We start from the raw sequence: 16,650 nt of genomic DNA on the forward strand, positions 1-16,650 counted from the left end.
TGGGAGGGTGATAGATTTGATGTTTGGCGCCCAGACAGGAATTTCTGTCTAAGGATGTCTGGAAGAATTGCACGGACAGAGCCTTAGATCCTTGAGAAAGGCATGTCTCCAAACTGCCAGTTGTGAGAGCTAATTCATCATCCACGTCATTCAACTGTTAACTGTAGTTAAGCAATCTGACTGGTGAAAGTAAAAAATGCCCATTGCTATTAGATTCTGATGCTTTCCAAAGGGGCTGAGCTTGATCCTCATGCTGCCTTTGATTAAAAGGAAAACCAGTGAGGGCTGGAGGTCTTAACGATATTTCATCCCCCAAATGAGACTTTCTCTTCAGTGTAATGTGAAGGGTTGAGAGAGAATTGAAATGAAGATGGAAAATGAAATAAAATGTCTCCCATGTGACTCTATGTTGTTTAACGCTGTCTGGGTGTCACGTAACGTCATGTTGCACAACACTAGTGAAGCAGGCACCCTTTGAAAAACATCGTTATAATATGTGCTATCCAAAATCAAGAATTTTATTCCTCTGAGGCTATGTTAAATACAGAGTGAAGCACAAGATTTTTCTGGGTATGAAATATTGAACGTGTGTGTTTGTGTAGATGTGCATGTTATGTACACAAAAATATCAGCCTATGAATTCTTCAGTCATTGTAGTTTCAAATATAAAAACAAGAAATCAATAGATGATTAATAATGACTGAACTGAATCAGGATGTTTTCAGAAATAACAGTAATTTTGGCAGTAGTTAATAACAAATGCCATTGTTGGCTCAAACTTTGAAACAATGCAATATTTTGATGATTAAAATTTTAACAATTTGGGTATTTGGGGATTGATTATGGAGTGGCCAGATGCTGTCAGAGGGAAGCAAGACCTGGCTCAGGGCTTATGTTTACGTAATTTGCCTTATCAATTAATCTGGAGGCAGCTTTCTGGTTTCCCGTGTGGGTCTAGCTGCACTGTCAGCTCCTGCTGTGTCTCTCCTACTGTGCTTTAAATAGCATTTTCCAATTTTCAGTCTTTTGTCAAATATTCTTTTTTTTTGTTGTTTTTTTGAGACTGAGTCTTGCTTTGTTGCCCAGGCGTGATCTCACTGTAACCTCCACCTCCTGGGTTCAAGCGATTCTCCTGCCTGCCTCAGCCTCCCTAGTAGCTGGGATTATAGGTGCCTGTCACCACACCTGGCTAAATTTTTCTGTTTTTAGTAGAGAGAGGGTTTCATGATGTTGGCCAGGCTGGTCTTGAACTCCTGATCTCCAGTGATCCACCCACCTCGGCCTCCCAAAGTGCAGGGATTACAGGGGTGAGCCCCCATTCCCGTCCTCAAATATTCTTATAAAATTTCCTATAATTATCATAATGGCGGTACTATTATCTACCTAAGTAGATTACTTAATCTACTTAATTTAAAAGTCTTATCTCACTTAAATAAATATATTCGAAAAGGACATTCTAACAGGAAACTATACCAACATGATGAATGGAAAACCATTATCACTTGTCAAAAATCAAAGGTAATTATGGAAGTAAATGCAATAGATAAACATAAAATATCATTACCTAGATACCACTATATGCTTCAGGTTTACTGCCTGAGTTCCGCTTTTCCTTGGGAGTGGTCAGAAAGGAAGATTCAGTAGTATCAGGAGGATTTTCAGATATATAAGCATCAAACAGAATTCTCGATGTAGCCAGCATTAGTCCAAACTGCAGCATTTTGTAAGCCCCCGCAGTTTCACATACCTTGATGAGAGTGAAACATTCCACCGGGGCTCGGGCCGTAAGAAACATCCTACTAAACACCTGACCGCAAGGCACAGGAACATCCTTTTCATACCTCGCCAGGCAAAGGCTCAAATGAAGGAATGTCCCTACCATATCCCGCTGGGCAAAGGTCCAAGGAATATCTTATCGCATCTCACAGGAGAAAGGGCCAAACCGCCTGATCATAGGGACATCTTATCAATATCCTGCTGGGCAGCAAACCATACTGCCCAGACCTCCCCCCGCCAAACCTATAAATGACGCCAGCCTGTAAGCAGCAGTGGGCTCTGGCATTAAGCTGGTCCCTCATCTCTGCAGGTCTAGTGCTGGACATAAAAATCTGCTTTGCTGTAGAGCTGCCAACTCTCTCTCTGTCTTTCTTTAGCCCTCACCTTCCCTTCAAAACCTAACAGCCAGAAGAACCCAAAGCTTGTGGAAAGGGAATCCCTTAGTCGCCATATAATTGAGTGTAATTTAAATGGCAGATTTTGTGTCATCTAGAATCATGTCCTAAGGTAACAATCTCCCCTGTTGTGGCTGACCAGGTTGGAAGTCCACCATGATAGGCAGCTGTAGACCCTACCCCCATCCCAAGGGATGGCTCATGATTAGCCTAATCCAATGGAGGTAATCCCATTCCCCTGTCAATGACTGGTTCAGGGATGGGGCAGGTAACCCAGTTTTACTCAAACAGATAGTAGGAAATACCTTTGCGGCAGGAAAATAGGGTCTGGAGGCAGGGAACATAAGGCCAATTTATACATCAGCTGTGACAGGAAATTTCATCTCCATAGGCTATAGGCTGAGTAAATGACTTTGTAACTTTACTTCACCCTCTTCATTTATTTAAGACGTACACCAAGTAACCAATGGAAACTTCTAGAGGGTATTTAACCCCCAAAAATTCTGTAATGGTGCCCTGAGCCCCTATGCTTGGGCCCACTCCCACACTGTGGAATGTACTTTCATTTTCAGTACATCTCTGCTTTTGTTGCTTCATTCTTTCCTTGCTTTGTTTGTGCGTTGTGTCTAATTCTTTGTTTAAGAAGCCAGGAACCTGGACACCCTCCATTGGTAACACCTTCTGTGCCTTCTGAGCAATATTTACCTCTTTGATAATAATTGTAATGTAAGAAAGCTCATCATTTGCCTCTGTCTTCCCATCATGTTTTAGAGGCTGTTCTGGGAGGGAGCATTGGAAAGATGACACTAATTTAAGACAATGACAAACCCGTTCTGAATGTACCTCAGTCTTCTTAAGGAAATCATACATATCCTCATAGGTTTTTTTTTTTCAAGACAGAGTCTTGCTCTGTCACCCAGACTGGAGTACAGTGGCACAATCTCGGCTCACGGCAAGCTCCACCTCCCGGGTTCACCCTATTCTCCTGCCTCAGCCTCCCGAGTAGCTGGGACTACAGGCACCCACCACCACGCTTGGCTAAATTTTTTTTTTTTTTTTTTGTATTTTTAGTAGAGACAGGGTTTCACCGTGTTAGCCAGGATGGTCTCAGTCTCTTGACCTCATGATCCGCCTGCCTCGGCCTCCCAAAGTGCTGGGATTACAGGTGCGAGCCACTGTGCCCGGCACACATATCCTCTGGTTTAAGGACCTGTTGGCTGAATCTTCTGTGCCTTGCCCCCGGAAACATTTCCAATTAATACACTTGTTTCCTGTTTATACTTGTGTGGACCCCAAATATCAAAGACAGATCTCAGTCAATTTAGAAAGTTTATTTTGCCAAGGTTAAAGACACAGCCTCAGGAAGTCCTGAGACATGTGCCCAACGTGATCAGGGTTACAGTTTGCTTTTATACATTTTAGAGAGATGTGAGACATCAATCAATATGGATAAGATGTGCATTGGTTAGGTCTGTTAAGGCAGGACAACTCGAAGTGGGGGCTTCCAGGTTAGAAGTAGGTAAGAGACAAAAGGTTGCATTCTTTGGAGTGCTTGATCAGCCTTCCACTAAATACACAGTTTAGTCTGGCTCAGTGAATCTGCATTTTTACATAAACAATAGGGGAGAGGGAGCAATCAGATAGGCATTTGTGTCAGGAGAGTCACAGAGGGATGACTTTGAATAGAATGAGAGGCAGGTTGGCCCTAAGCAGTTCCCAGGATGACTTTTCCTTTTAGTTTGTGATTTAGGGGTCCCAAGACTTACTTTCATTTCACACCTGCTTATGCCAGCATTATTCACTGGGTTTAACTTTGTTCATCCTGTGTTCTCCACTGACACAATCTTACAAAAATCTGAGAAAGTGTGGACTTCTATGAGTGAGAATATTTTTGGAGAAGACTCTGATAAAACACAACTATGACACAACAAACTCAACAAAAATATTCTTCAGGATATTGCACCTGTCTGGGTTTGATCAGAAAAACGGAGCCACCACAGTTGTTACAGGTGCAATTATTAGAAGTTTAATGGGCATAATATTGGAATTAGATGGTAGATAGAACTGGGAGAAGGAAGGTCTAGGAAGCGGCAGCAGGAAGATCAGAGGAAATGCAACTAAGCACTTGCCTAAAGCAATGGAAAAGCCAGGGCTCACAAAGAAGTCTGATATGCTGCTTTGAGCTTATGGAGAACTGTGTGAAGCCAACACATTTACCTGCGTGGCCTGCCAGTGACAATAGCTTTCACCTCATTTTTGTCTTACACATCTCAATGTATTTCCTCTCATTGGGAGAGAGTTTTGGAAAGAGTTCCTAGGCTTAAGAGGAAGTAGTAGTAGGCTGGTTGTGGTGGCTCACACCTGTAATCCCAGCACTTTGGGAGGCTGAGGTGGATGGATCACTTGAGACCAGGAGTTTGAGAACAGCCTGGCCAATAGAGCAAAACCCTGTATCTACTAAAAATACAAAAATTAGCTGGACATGGTGGGGCACGCCTGTAGTCCCAGCTGTTTGGGAGGCTGAGGCATGAGAATCACTTGAACCTGGGAGATGCAGATTGCAGTGAGCCTGGATTGTGCCTCTGCATTCCAGCCTGGGAGACACAGCAAGACTCAGTCTCAAAAAAAGAGGAAGTAGTGGGGTGGCTAAGTTAGCAAAAAATAATCCAACACAGATTTACATCTATCAAAGAAAGAGAAAAAAATAAGTTTGCAACCATCTTTCATTCATTCATTTATTCAAAATAATAATACTCTTGTATTATACACCAATCACCATCTTGTACCTGGAATGACAGTTGCTATTGACTGAATTGTTTCATCCTAAAATTCATATGGTCAAACCCTAACTCTGCATGTGATGGGGTCTTTCCAAGCTGAATAAGTTTAGATGAGGTTGTGAGGGTCAGGTCTCCATGATGAGATGAGTGTCCTCATAAAAAAGACACTAGATACACATGGATATATAGTAGACATTGGAGATATATAATCGACATTGGAGACTACCAAAGGTGGAAGGGTGTGCAGGGGGTGAGGGTTGAAAAATCACCTACTGGGTACAGTGTTCACTGTTCAAGTGATGGGGAGAAGCCCAGATTCCACCACCGTGCAATGTATGCACACAAGAAATCTGCACTTGTAGCCCCTAAATCTATGAAAATTTAAAAAGCATATAAAAAGACATGGGAAAGCTTGCTCTCACTCTGTCTCACGTCCATGTGAGGACACATCAAGAAGGCTGCCATCTGCAATCCAGGAAGAGAGCCCTCACCAACACCTAACCATGCTGGCACCTTGATATTGGACTTCCCAGCCTTCAGAACTGTGAGACCACAAATTTCTGTTGTTTACACTACTCAGTTCATGGTGTTTTGTTATGGCAGCCCAAGCAGAATAAGATAGCCATGAATAGAGGAGACATGGTCCATGTTTATTATTGTTTTTATAATTATTTGATGATGACAATGGTGATGATGATGTTTCCCTTTCATCATTGTACCTGTAAAGGCTTACTGGAAAGTTTTATTTCCCTTGGGAAGTAAATTTCACAACCCTTGAATAGTTGTTTGCTGTTCAGAAAACCTATTTAGGAAGTTTTAAATGCAAAATTTATGTCTGATCCCAAGCTAGATAGGGGACTGGAAGAGGTGAGATAATTAAGAGAAGAAAAAGCAGGTGGAGGGGAAAAGAAAGAGGAGGAAGAGGAAGATGGGAAAGATAAGATAAACAAAAAAACATACATTTTTGTTTATTGTTTCTCATTTTTCCAAGAAATTAGATTTTTGTGGCATCAATTCCCCTCTAAATTCAGGAAAACCTTACCAAGATAAGAGATGCATGGTTGTTAGGCCAGGTGCAGCGGCTCATGCCTGTAATCCCCGCACTTCAGGAGACTGAGGCAGGAGGATCACCTCAGGTCAAGAGCTCAAGACTAGCCCAGGCAACATAGTGAAACCCCGTCTATACTAAAAATACAAAAATTGGCTGGGTGCAGTGGCTCACGCCTGTAATCCCAGCACTTTGGGCGGCCAAGGCGGGCGGATCACGAGGTCAGGACATTGAGACCATCCTGGCTAAGACGATGAAACCCCGTCTGTACTAAAAATACAAAAAATTAACCAGGCGTGGTAGCAGGCACCTGTAGTCCCAGTTACTAGGGAGGCTGAGGCAGGAGAATGACGTGAACCCGGGAGATGGAGCTTGCAGTGAGCTGTGATCGCGCCACTGCACTCCAGCCTGGGCAACAGAGCGAGGCTCCGTCTAAAATAAATAAATAAAAAATAAAAATAAAAAATAAAAATAAAAAACAAATTAGCTGGGTGTGGTGGCAGGAACCTGTGATTCCAGCTACTCAGGAGGCTGAGGCAGGAGAATTGCTTGAGCCCAGGAGGTGGAGGTTGTAGTGAGCCGAGATCACACCATTGCACTCCAGCCTGGGTGACAAGAGTGAAATTCCGCCTCAAAAAAAAAAAAAAAAAAAAGATGTGAATGGTGGTTAGTGACAATTTCAGTGTTTATGAGCTGAGGGGGATGAAATTTTCTGCTATCACCTGATGTTCATGTATTTTCTACTTCTTTACAGCATCAGTGTCCACTGGCAATGAGCTAGGCACATTGAGGCATCCCAGGTTCTAGGCTTGAATGGTTATTGATGAAGACTGCATGCCCTGAGTTTTAGTTCTAGTTTCCAGAACTCCCTTCCAATGAGAGGAAACAAATAAGGTGTCTAAGACAGAAATAAAGCAAAATTCATTATCCCTGGAAGGCCATGCAGGTAGATGTGTCTGTCCCACAGAGCTTTCCACAAGCCTGAAGCAGGGGATCACAGGTCTCTGAGCTGCCCTCTTCAGCTGCTTCTGGCTGAAGTCATCAGGAGTGGGTGTGTGCTCTCATCTATATCTTCACATCAGAGGATACTGATTTTCCCACTTCTTTCAAGGAAAAAGGTAGTAACCAGACTTAGGCAATCCTTCATGTAGTAAGGAGAAAGAAATGGAACACAATTCTCCGTCAGGAATTCTGGCTTTACTCTGATAATTTTACAATTTCACATTAGTGACTTCTGCAGCAAATGCATGTATTTATGTTCAGATTAAACTGATACAGGGGAGACGATGACTAGAGCCAGCATTTCCTGAGCTGTAAATGGAGGATATGCCATAATGAATTTCAGGTTCCATGAAGCTTTTGCGTAAATAAATTCATGACACTAAGAATTGGGAAATAAACATTTTAGAGAACAATCACATTCTAAATGAGAATTGCTAAGAGCAGGAGGCCCCTGTCATTTACTGGATTAGTTATGGAACTGTACATGAGCCCTGCAATATTTGTTCTGCTGCTGTGGTGTGACTGGTGAAATGAAAAGATGCGTCCGGGGATTGCTCAGTAAATGTTCCTCTTCTTTCTGCCATTGTTTTTATAGCTCTGGGAGGAATCTGCCACTCAGAGTTAGAAATTAATATCATACTTGTATGAGAAACAAAAGTGAAGATATGAGATGGAGACGTTTTGGCCTCAGAACAATAACTCCATTGATTGAGTTAAATGTGTTTAACTCAGGCAGAAAGACGTGCTACCTGTGTGACACCATCATAGCTCCCAGCAGCCAACAGGAACACGTGCAGCCGCTAAGCTGGAGGGAGAATGCCTGGTAAACCAGATGTCCCTAGCTCTCGAGTCTGTGTGTTTTAAATGTCTTGGAATTATTTGTGGATATTGACAGACTGAAATTCATAGATCTCCAGCTCACAGATAGCATGGGATATTTCCAAATTCCCCAAGCTAATTTATAGCTGAAAATGGAATTTCAGTCTCTTACTCTGTATGGCTGGAAAACTATTTAGTGAATCCATATGTGTTCCTGGGGGGCATTTTGAGGACATTTGCTGAGATTGACAAATATTTCCAGTATTGTGTCTCTCCATACCCACAACAGCATTAAGTGGAGGCGTCTGGGATTGAGCCGTCACACATCTCTCTAACCACATTTGCTCAAATGTGATGGGCCAAGGCCTTCAGACATGACCAGATAAGTACAGGTTGAATTTAAATCAGTACTTTTCCTAAGAGAGATGAAGAGAAAAATGCACACAGGTAATTGACTCAACTAACATACTATGAATCTAGGAGGAACAAACAATAGAAATTGGGACTTTTAATGTTTTATTTTAAAGCAGAAAACAGGTCATGTGGATTACACTCAAAACACAGAGAGGGCCCCTCCTTCCCGTCATCAGGGCAGCCACACCCTCTCCCCTCCAGGCACCAGGCTCTTCCTGTGTTCTCTAATGTCCAGTAGGGCAGGACTCTCGAACCCCATCTACACAGAAGCAGGGGCTTGGGATTCATTGTTTGTTTTTTGCTTCTAAGAAAAGAGTACATTCAGGGTATATGGAAAAGTAAAATAGATAATATTTTTTTCTGAGTAGCATAATACGTGCTCTCATGATCTTTGGGGCTGAAAAGAAAGGTACCAGCCTGCTGTCTCTCCTGCTGTGGCAGAACCTGCAACCTCCGGTTGAGAAGTCCGAGTCTTTGGATAAAGGGGCGTCTTTCAGCCTGAGTTCCTGAGACAGAACAATGGGAAACAGATCCTGTGACCTCTCACATTGTGACAATGCCAAATCAACTGTGTCGTTTTAAGTCTTGGAAAATTTGGGGTTGTCACCTTAGCAAAATCCAGCCTTTTCGGAACAGCCCCAAATCTGAAGTTTGCTATAAACAAAAGTGAAACAATGTTAGGTCCCTACTGTATAAAGTTACTGGGAGAATCATACACACCACCACATTGGAAATCATCATCATAAAATCTTGCAATTGTGATAAATTTGTATCTTGTTTAATTTATTATCATTAGGAAAGGCAGAAAAAGAACATTGTGTATTCTGAAAATGCCGGGTCATCCTGGGTCACTGGAGCAGGCTGCACGGGGAGGAAGGATGGGTGATGTGGCTGGTGGTGGTAGCCTGCCTATGGAGGGCCACTGGGCTCCAGCTAAGCTATTGGCCTTTATTCAGTGGATCCTTGGAGCTATAAAGCATTTTCAAGTGTTGAAGCAAACTAAACATGGCCTGAGAAAGACTCCGTACTTCTATAATTAAGTCCTTGTGGATGAACTGCAACCTGACTTAATAGGTAGACAGGACTGAAAACCTAACTGAGCAGTATGCGCCTTTAACAATCGCTGAGTCTTGGTCAATCCCAGAGGCCATACTTCAACCAGTCATATACTGCTGAGTGTTCAAACTGTGTTCAAATAAGGCAAACGTCGAGCTGTTACCAATCCAGCTGTTTGGTACCTCACTTCCAATTTCTGTATATCACTTTACTATTTTGGTCTATAAATTTGTTCTCATCACGAGGCATGCTTGGAGGCACCTCTCTGAATGTGCTGTGATTCTGGGGGCTGCCCAATTCACACATCGTTTATTGCTCAAACTCCTTTAAATTTAATGTGGCTGAAGTTTTTCTTTTAACACAAGTAATGAGTGACACATGTTGGTGATTGGATAGATATCCATTAAGACTGGTAGAATGGAATGAAGTAGAGCCTGGAAACAGGAAATTGTGCTACCATTTCTCTAGCCAGGCTGAGTGGGCAGGAATGTCTGTGGACACCGTATTGCTGGCCCAGTGACTGGAAGCTCAGGATGTCCCAGAGGCTCTGGCGTCTCCCAACTGCACCAGCCAATGCAGCCAGCACTCTTGTCACTGTGCATACCACACACCAGTTTGGACACACCTATGAACACCGTCTTCTATGATTTGTTTTCTCAATTATTTTGTGATTACATCTTTCCTTTAATTTTTTGTACATTTATGCAGAAAATGTATATAGGTTGAACTTTATGAATTCTGCACACCCAGGTAGAAATCCAGAACATTAACTGAGTCCTACGTAAACTTACAAAAATGGTCCAAGGTGTAAAGCCACAAAACTTATGAGATACCGTTACGGGGCACTTGTTTCTTCCCAAGGGACTCACTGGGAGCTACCAGTGGTCTCAATCTCATTCACTGTCTGAGTCTGTTTGGGCTAAGTCTCATACCATATACCAGGCGGCTGAGACCACAGAAATATATTCTCCGATGTCTGTAGGCTGGAATGTCCAACATGAAGGAGCCAGCAGATTCGGTGTCCAGCCTCATAAATCGCCTGCTGTCTTCTCCCTGTAACCTCACAGGGCAGAAGGGGCCTCTCTGGGGCCTCTTTCATAAGACCACTCATCCATTCATAAGAGCTCCACTCCCACGACTTAATCACCTCTTAAAGGCTCTATCCCCAAATACCACCACCTTGGGAATGAGGGTTTCAAAACAGGAATTTGAGGGGGACACAGACATCCAGACCCTAGCACTCACCTTTCTCCTATTTGCACATCCCATCGACCTTTCAATCCCTGTTGATGGTTAGGAATAGGAAAATCACTGGGGACGACCTCCCCAGACGGTGTTTGATTAGGTGACTAAGTGAGGAATGGGGCAATGTACCTACACCTGAGACGCTCCATGGGCACAACAGGTGGGTGATCTCTGGCCTTCTCTCTGCCAAGGACGATGTTGATCCCTTTCCCTACATCCTACACGTGATCTAAAAGGTAACAAGGACTAGATGGTGATATTGGCAAGAATAACATTCTTGATTGAGCACTTAACATGGGCCAGGAACTCTTCTTAGAGCCTTGCATTTATTAAATCATTTTAACTTCACAAGAGCCCTGAGACACAGGAACTATTAATATCCCCAGTATACTAACGAGGAAGCAAGGAGAAGTCAAATGAGTCCCCAGTTCATGTGGCCAACAGGCAGTAGGGCAGGACTTTTGAACCTTGTCTACACAGCAGCAACCCAGTAGGACAGCCCTGTCTACACAGCAACAGTCCAGTAGGGCAGGACTCTTGAGTCCATTCTACACCACAGCAGACTGTAGGGCAGCCCTGTCTACACAGCAGCAGTCCAGTAGGGCAGGACTCTTGAACCTCTACACAGCAGCAGGCTCATGGCCTTACGTGCTCTCTACTGTATTCCATGAAAGACAGTGGGATATGGGCTTCAAGTCACACTTGCTGGAGTCAGACTGCCTGGGTCAACGTCTGGTCTGTCTTTACAGCTTATTGCCCGTGTGACTTTGGGAAAGGCTTTTTAAGTGTTTATCTTAATTTCCATACTTGTAAAATAAAGCATCAGTGAGTTGAATTGTTAGGACAATACACAGTACAGAGTAATAACTTTGAAAGTGTCATTATTATCATCATTTTACTTTTCTGTCTTTCAGTTGCTACACTGAGTTTTTCCAAGGTGGTCGCTTTCTCAGATAGGAATTCCTGATGCTTTTCTGTAAAATTGTACCCCCAGTCACCAAGTGCTCTCTTCCTCTTCCTGGCCTTACTGTTTTCAGTTGCACTTACAGTCATCTGATACACTATGTATTTAACTTACATACTTGTTTATTGTCGGTCTTCCCCCATTAAAATATAAACCCCATGAGTGGAGGCTTTCATCTACCTTTATATCCCATGCTATATATCCCAGCCCTAGGCAGTACCAGACAAATAGGTGCTCAGAGAAGAGCTAGTATCTTTTTAATCAATGTGATTAACAGTCCACTTCAGGGCAGACAACCCCTCAATGCTGAGAAGGAATGAGGTTTTTGAAGGAGCCTTGGCCTTCCCAAGAAATCCATTCTCCCTCTTGGAAAAGCTCCCTGGTGGGCCATTACACATCACTTTATTACATCCAGCCACCTGCAAGATGACCATTTTATCACCACCTATTCTTCATGTTGTCTGCTTTTTAGAAGTGCTGTATTAAAATGTCGCCCACATCCCCATCTGCAGCAGAATCTCTCCTTGTTAGGTACTGCGTGATCATGGTCAATGCAGGCGATAACGTAAAAAATGTTGGCCTAGGAGATTTCTGGACAACTAGTTAGTGGTTCAAAACACTAGAGAAATAAACTGTATGCCCATTAAAGACTCAGTGAAAAGGCTTGACAAACACAATGAGAATGATGGCTGAGAAATGACTGGGAAGTGTGCACCACCATGCTTTATACCCAACTGTGGAATGGGGAGGCTGTGGCTGCGCCTGTCAATCAGCCAATGCTGTCAAAGGCTGGATGAGGGGTGACCTCCCCTCCCTCATGGGGAGCTGCCATGGAGGTCGCCTATGAGAACCCAGAAGTATCTTGTCCTACACAAAGGTTTATCTTACTGCAGCGGGGAATAGCTGGTCTCTCAGTCTCTGTCCCTGGAGCAGAATACAATCTTGTCAATCTTGTCTTGCTTCTGTTTCTGCTTCATTGTCAAATTAGCCCAGTTTCCACATTAGTAAAATAAGGATAACAGTAGCATCTGCCATTATTCACTTCCACAATTAACCATCTTAACGCCTGGTGCTTAGATTCGGGGGTCTGGTTTATAATGAGGTGTTGAACAAGCCTAGTCTATTATTATTATGATTTATTTCTAGCCACCCTCTTTGTTGACCATTTCTTCCATCTGCTCTGGTTCTGATCATTCCTAGGTTTGGGGGTCTCACAAATAACTTATAACCTCAAGTCCACCTGGTGTTGGACCTTAGCTCTGTACCACTGACTGGCCCAGGGGTTCCAAAGGAGAGCGTATTAGTCCATTTTCACATTGCTATGAAGAAATACCCAAGACTGAGTAATTTATAAAGGAAAGAGGTTTAATTGACTCACAGTTCTGCATGGCTGGGGAGGCCTTAGGAAACTTACACTCATGGCTGAGAGGCAGGCACCTTCTTCATAGGGTAGCAGGATGGAGTGAGGGCAAGCAGAGGAAATGCCAGATGCTCATAAAACCGTCAGATACCATGAGAACTCACTATCATGAGAACAGTATGAGGGAAACTGCCCCCATGATCCCATTATCTCCACCTGGTCTCGCCCTTGACATGTGGGGATTATGGGGATTACAATTCAGGATGAGATTTTGGGTGGGAACACAGCCAAACCATATCAGAGAGGGTATATGCCTGTCCCACCTAGATCCAGTGTGCACACCTGTTCTCATAGCTGTGGCTCCAGGGATGAGGGCACAAGGATGGAGAAAGGAGGTTCCTTCCAGGTTGGTGAGTTGGGCAGCCTGTTTAGGAGACTTGATGAGGAGCAGAAGGTGTGCATTCCTCAGCTCTCTGTTCTTTAGTATCATGAGACAGTATTTGAACACCAGGACTTGCTCCTTTGTTCTTAACACCTGAAGAGCAATGGCTTCATGTCATTACGTGCTCAGAATCTCAGTCCTCAGAGGCCCCGAGACCCTGTGTGCCTGGCCCACCTTCCTCCATGACCTTCTCTCCACCCTCCCATTCCCCACAAACCACACGGCCATGTGCCAGTTCTATGACCCAGGCTGGTTCCTACTTCTGGGTGTTTCCATTTGAGCCATTCCCTTTCCATAGAACCCTTTTCTTGTGGGCTTATTCAGGTCATTCTCAATAGTTCTAGTCCTTCTCACACACCAACCTGTTTCATATCCTTCAAAGCATTCCTCATTGTCAAATATTATCTTATGCATTTACTTTTCACCAATTTACTGTATTACTTTTCTCACTAGACGATAAGCACCATGAAACAGGGGGGTGTTGCTGCTGTCACCCACAATGTACCCACAAGGCGTACATAGAGGGGCTCTCGTTTTTTAAAACATTGAATGAATAAGCTGGCGTCTCTGTCTTTTCTTAGCTAAGATTCCTATTCCTCCTTTCCCTTTACTTGCTCCAAAAGTGAGGTCAGATTTAAATGCACTGTGATCTGATCTCTCTGCGAGTCAAGGTATGATACCAGCCAGGTATTTTCTCCTCTCCATTTCCACTTTCCATCAACCACCCAACCCTGAAACTGAAATGTGACTGGTCTTGGCAGTCAGTTGTGTGTTTTAGATAAATATGTGTGGGCGGATCATTGCAACACTATGAGTTTCTGATAAGCCAGGATTTCAGCCACCAGAGAAGTCAAATGGATGGATTGGTTGTGAATGTCCCTGGAAGGCCGGCCCTGAGACTGGGTGAGTGGCCCTGTTCTGTGCTGTGCAGAATCCTGACCACACACAGCACAGAGGCCTGGGCAGGGGAGTCACTGCCCCCGAAAGCATGTGTTCTTGAAAGGTGCAATGACCTCCCTGGCACAGGACCCAGTGATTGTTGTCTCCCGGTAAATATCTGCTAAATGAATAAATGAGTAGACTAATGTGTGGATGAAATCTACTTCTCTGATGGTGAAAGACTCATCAAATCAACACACCCTGCTCAGGAGTGGAAGTGGGTCCATTGCAAAACATTTTGTGCTCCACCACGTGGAGCAATGCCACCTAGATTTCTATGCCTTGCCATTTAGCTCCAAGGGTTCAGTAGCCGACAGGCCCCACCTGCTAAGGTGGTCCAGATCTGCCTCTCTTGTTGAGCTGAGGCCACACTCCTCCCGGGCAGCCAGTTGATGATGGAGCAAAGCACTGCAGAGATATTGGGGTCTGACCCATTCCCTCTAATGCAGCACTCCTCTAATGGGCAACCCCCTCCCCACGACTGGAGCCCCATCTGTGCTGGCTTGGGCTTTGTCAGATCCCTTTCCCAAATCCTCCCTGTCCAGCCCCACTTCCTCCCTCTTCTAACGTTCAGAGGTGTGATGGTTAATATTGAGTGTCAACTTGATTGGATTGAAGGATGCAAAGTATTATTCCTGGGCATGTCTGTGAGGGTGCTGCCAAAGAAGATTAATATTTGAGTCAGTGGACTGGGAAAGGCAGACCCACCCTCAATCTGGGTGGGCACCATCCAGTCAGCTGCCAGCACAGCTAGAGTAAAGCAGGCAGAAGAAGGTGGAAGTAACCTACTTGCTGAGTCTTTTGGTCTTCCTCTTTCTCCCATGCTGGAGGTTTCCTGCCCTCAAACATCAGACTCCAAGTTCTTCAGCTTTTGGACTCTTGGACTTAGGTGTGCCAGGGGCTCTGGGGCCTTCAGCCACAGACTGAAGGCTGTGCTGTCGGCTTCCCTCCTTTTAAGATTTGACTTCCTTGCTCCTCAGCTTAGATTCCTTGCTCCTCAGCTTGCAGACAGCATATTGTGGGACTTCACCTTGTAACTGTGTGAGTCAATACTCCTTAATAATCTCCCCTTCATATATACATCTATCCTATTAGTCCTGGCCCTTTAGAAAACCCTGACTAATACAATGAGTATTGCCTCCAGTAAACCGCCTGCACTCCTAACACTATTTCAGCATCTACTTCCCAGAGAGGCAAATTAAGGATGTTTTTCCCATGCATACATCAGAGATGCCAAACTGTTCAGTTAGTTTAGAAAGATTGAATTGTTTGACAACACATAAACACTGGAAGGCCTCAAGTAAAATATAGCTCTCCTATCTTTTCTTGTGAAGATGGGAGCTCTGGTAACTGGACTCCTCTTCCTACCTGGCAGCCAGCACAGTGGTGAGAAGTCCCCTCTGCAAGGGGTCTCTCCTCTCAGTCTCCCCCAGCCCCCACCCCTCACCGTTTATCAGAGGCATGGGGGGTGAACAGAAGTTACAGTCATTAGGATGTTTGTGCTGGATTATTTCCAGCACAAAATAATCCAGTGGGAAGTGGACCCACTTCCACTCCTGAGCAGGGCATGTTGATTTGATGAGTCTTTCATCCTCAAAGAAGTAGATGTCATCCACTTATTAGTCTACTTATTGATTCATTTAGCAGATATTTACAGGGAGAAGCATTCACCAGGTCCTGTGCCAGGGAGGTCATCACACCTTTCAAGAACGCACTCTTGGGGGGCAGTGATGCCCCTCTCCAGGCTTCTATGCTGTGTGTGGTCAGGGGTACAAGGGAAATTAAACGTTTTTTGAAAGCCATGGTCTTTATGGGTAAGCAGAAGAGAAACTAATAGGATCAGTTATTTCTAGTGAAGGGGAAGAGTCCATAGTTGTTTTGGAAAGTTTTTAAAATGCAAATACAATTATGGGTCTTAGGAAATTCCACAGCGTGCTTCATCTTACCACCTACCTAGCCCCCTGTTGGGCCTGGATGCTGTCCCCAGCCCCGTGAGATTACAGGGATCATTGCAAATTTCCTGAGCACTGGGGCCAGGTACAGATGGGGTGGTGGCTGCAAGGTCGGATCAAGGTCAATGCTGTGCCTTGCCTGCTCTTCTGACCCTGGCTGAATCCATGCAGTCTGCTTTAGGGAAATCGTTTCATTTGAACAAGATGTTGATAGTCGTATGATCCCAGAACAAGCTGGACGTGGCAGCTGTCTCCTTGGCCAGCCTCCGGCCGAGCTGCTGTGCCCTTTGTCTCAACTTCACTGAGTTTCCTACATCTTGAAACTTGAAAAAATTTATTATTTAGCTGAATTCTTCATTTCATTCCATTTATGGATGAGCATTTAGGAGGGCAATAAAAGTAAAGTTGGGTAAAAATAAAAGCCCTTCTTTTGTTAATGAGAGACATCTGTTTATTCC

The sequence above is a fragment of the Pongo pygmaeus genome, chromosome 10 (genome assembly GCF_028885625.2).
Source record: "Pongo pygmaeus isolate AG05252 chromosome 10, NHGRI_mPonPyg2-v2.0_pri, whole genome shotgun sequence".
Classification (NCBI taxonomy): domain Eukaryota; kingdom Metazoa; phylum Chordata; class Mammalia; order Primates; family Hominidae; genus Pongo; species Pongo pygmaeus.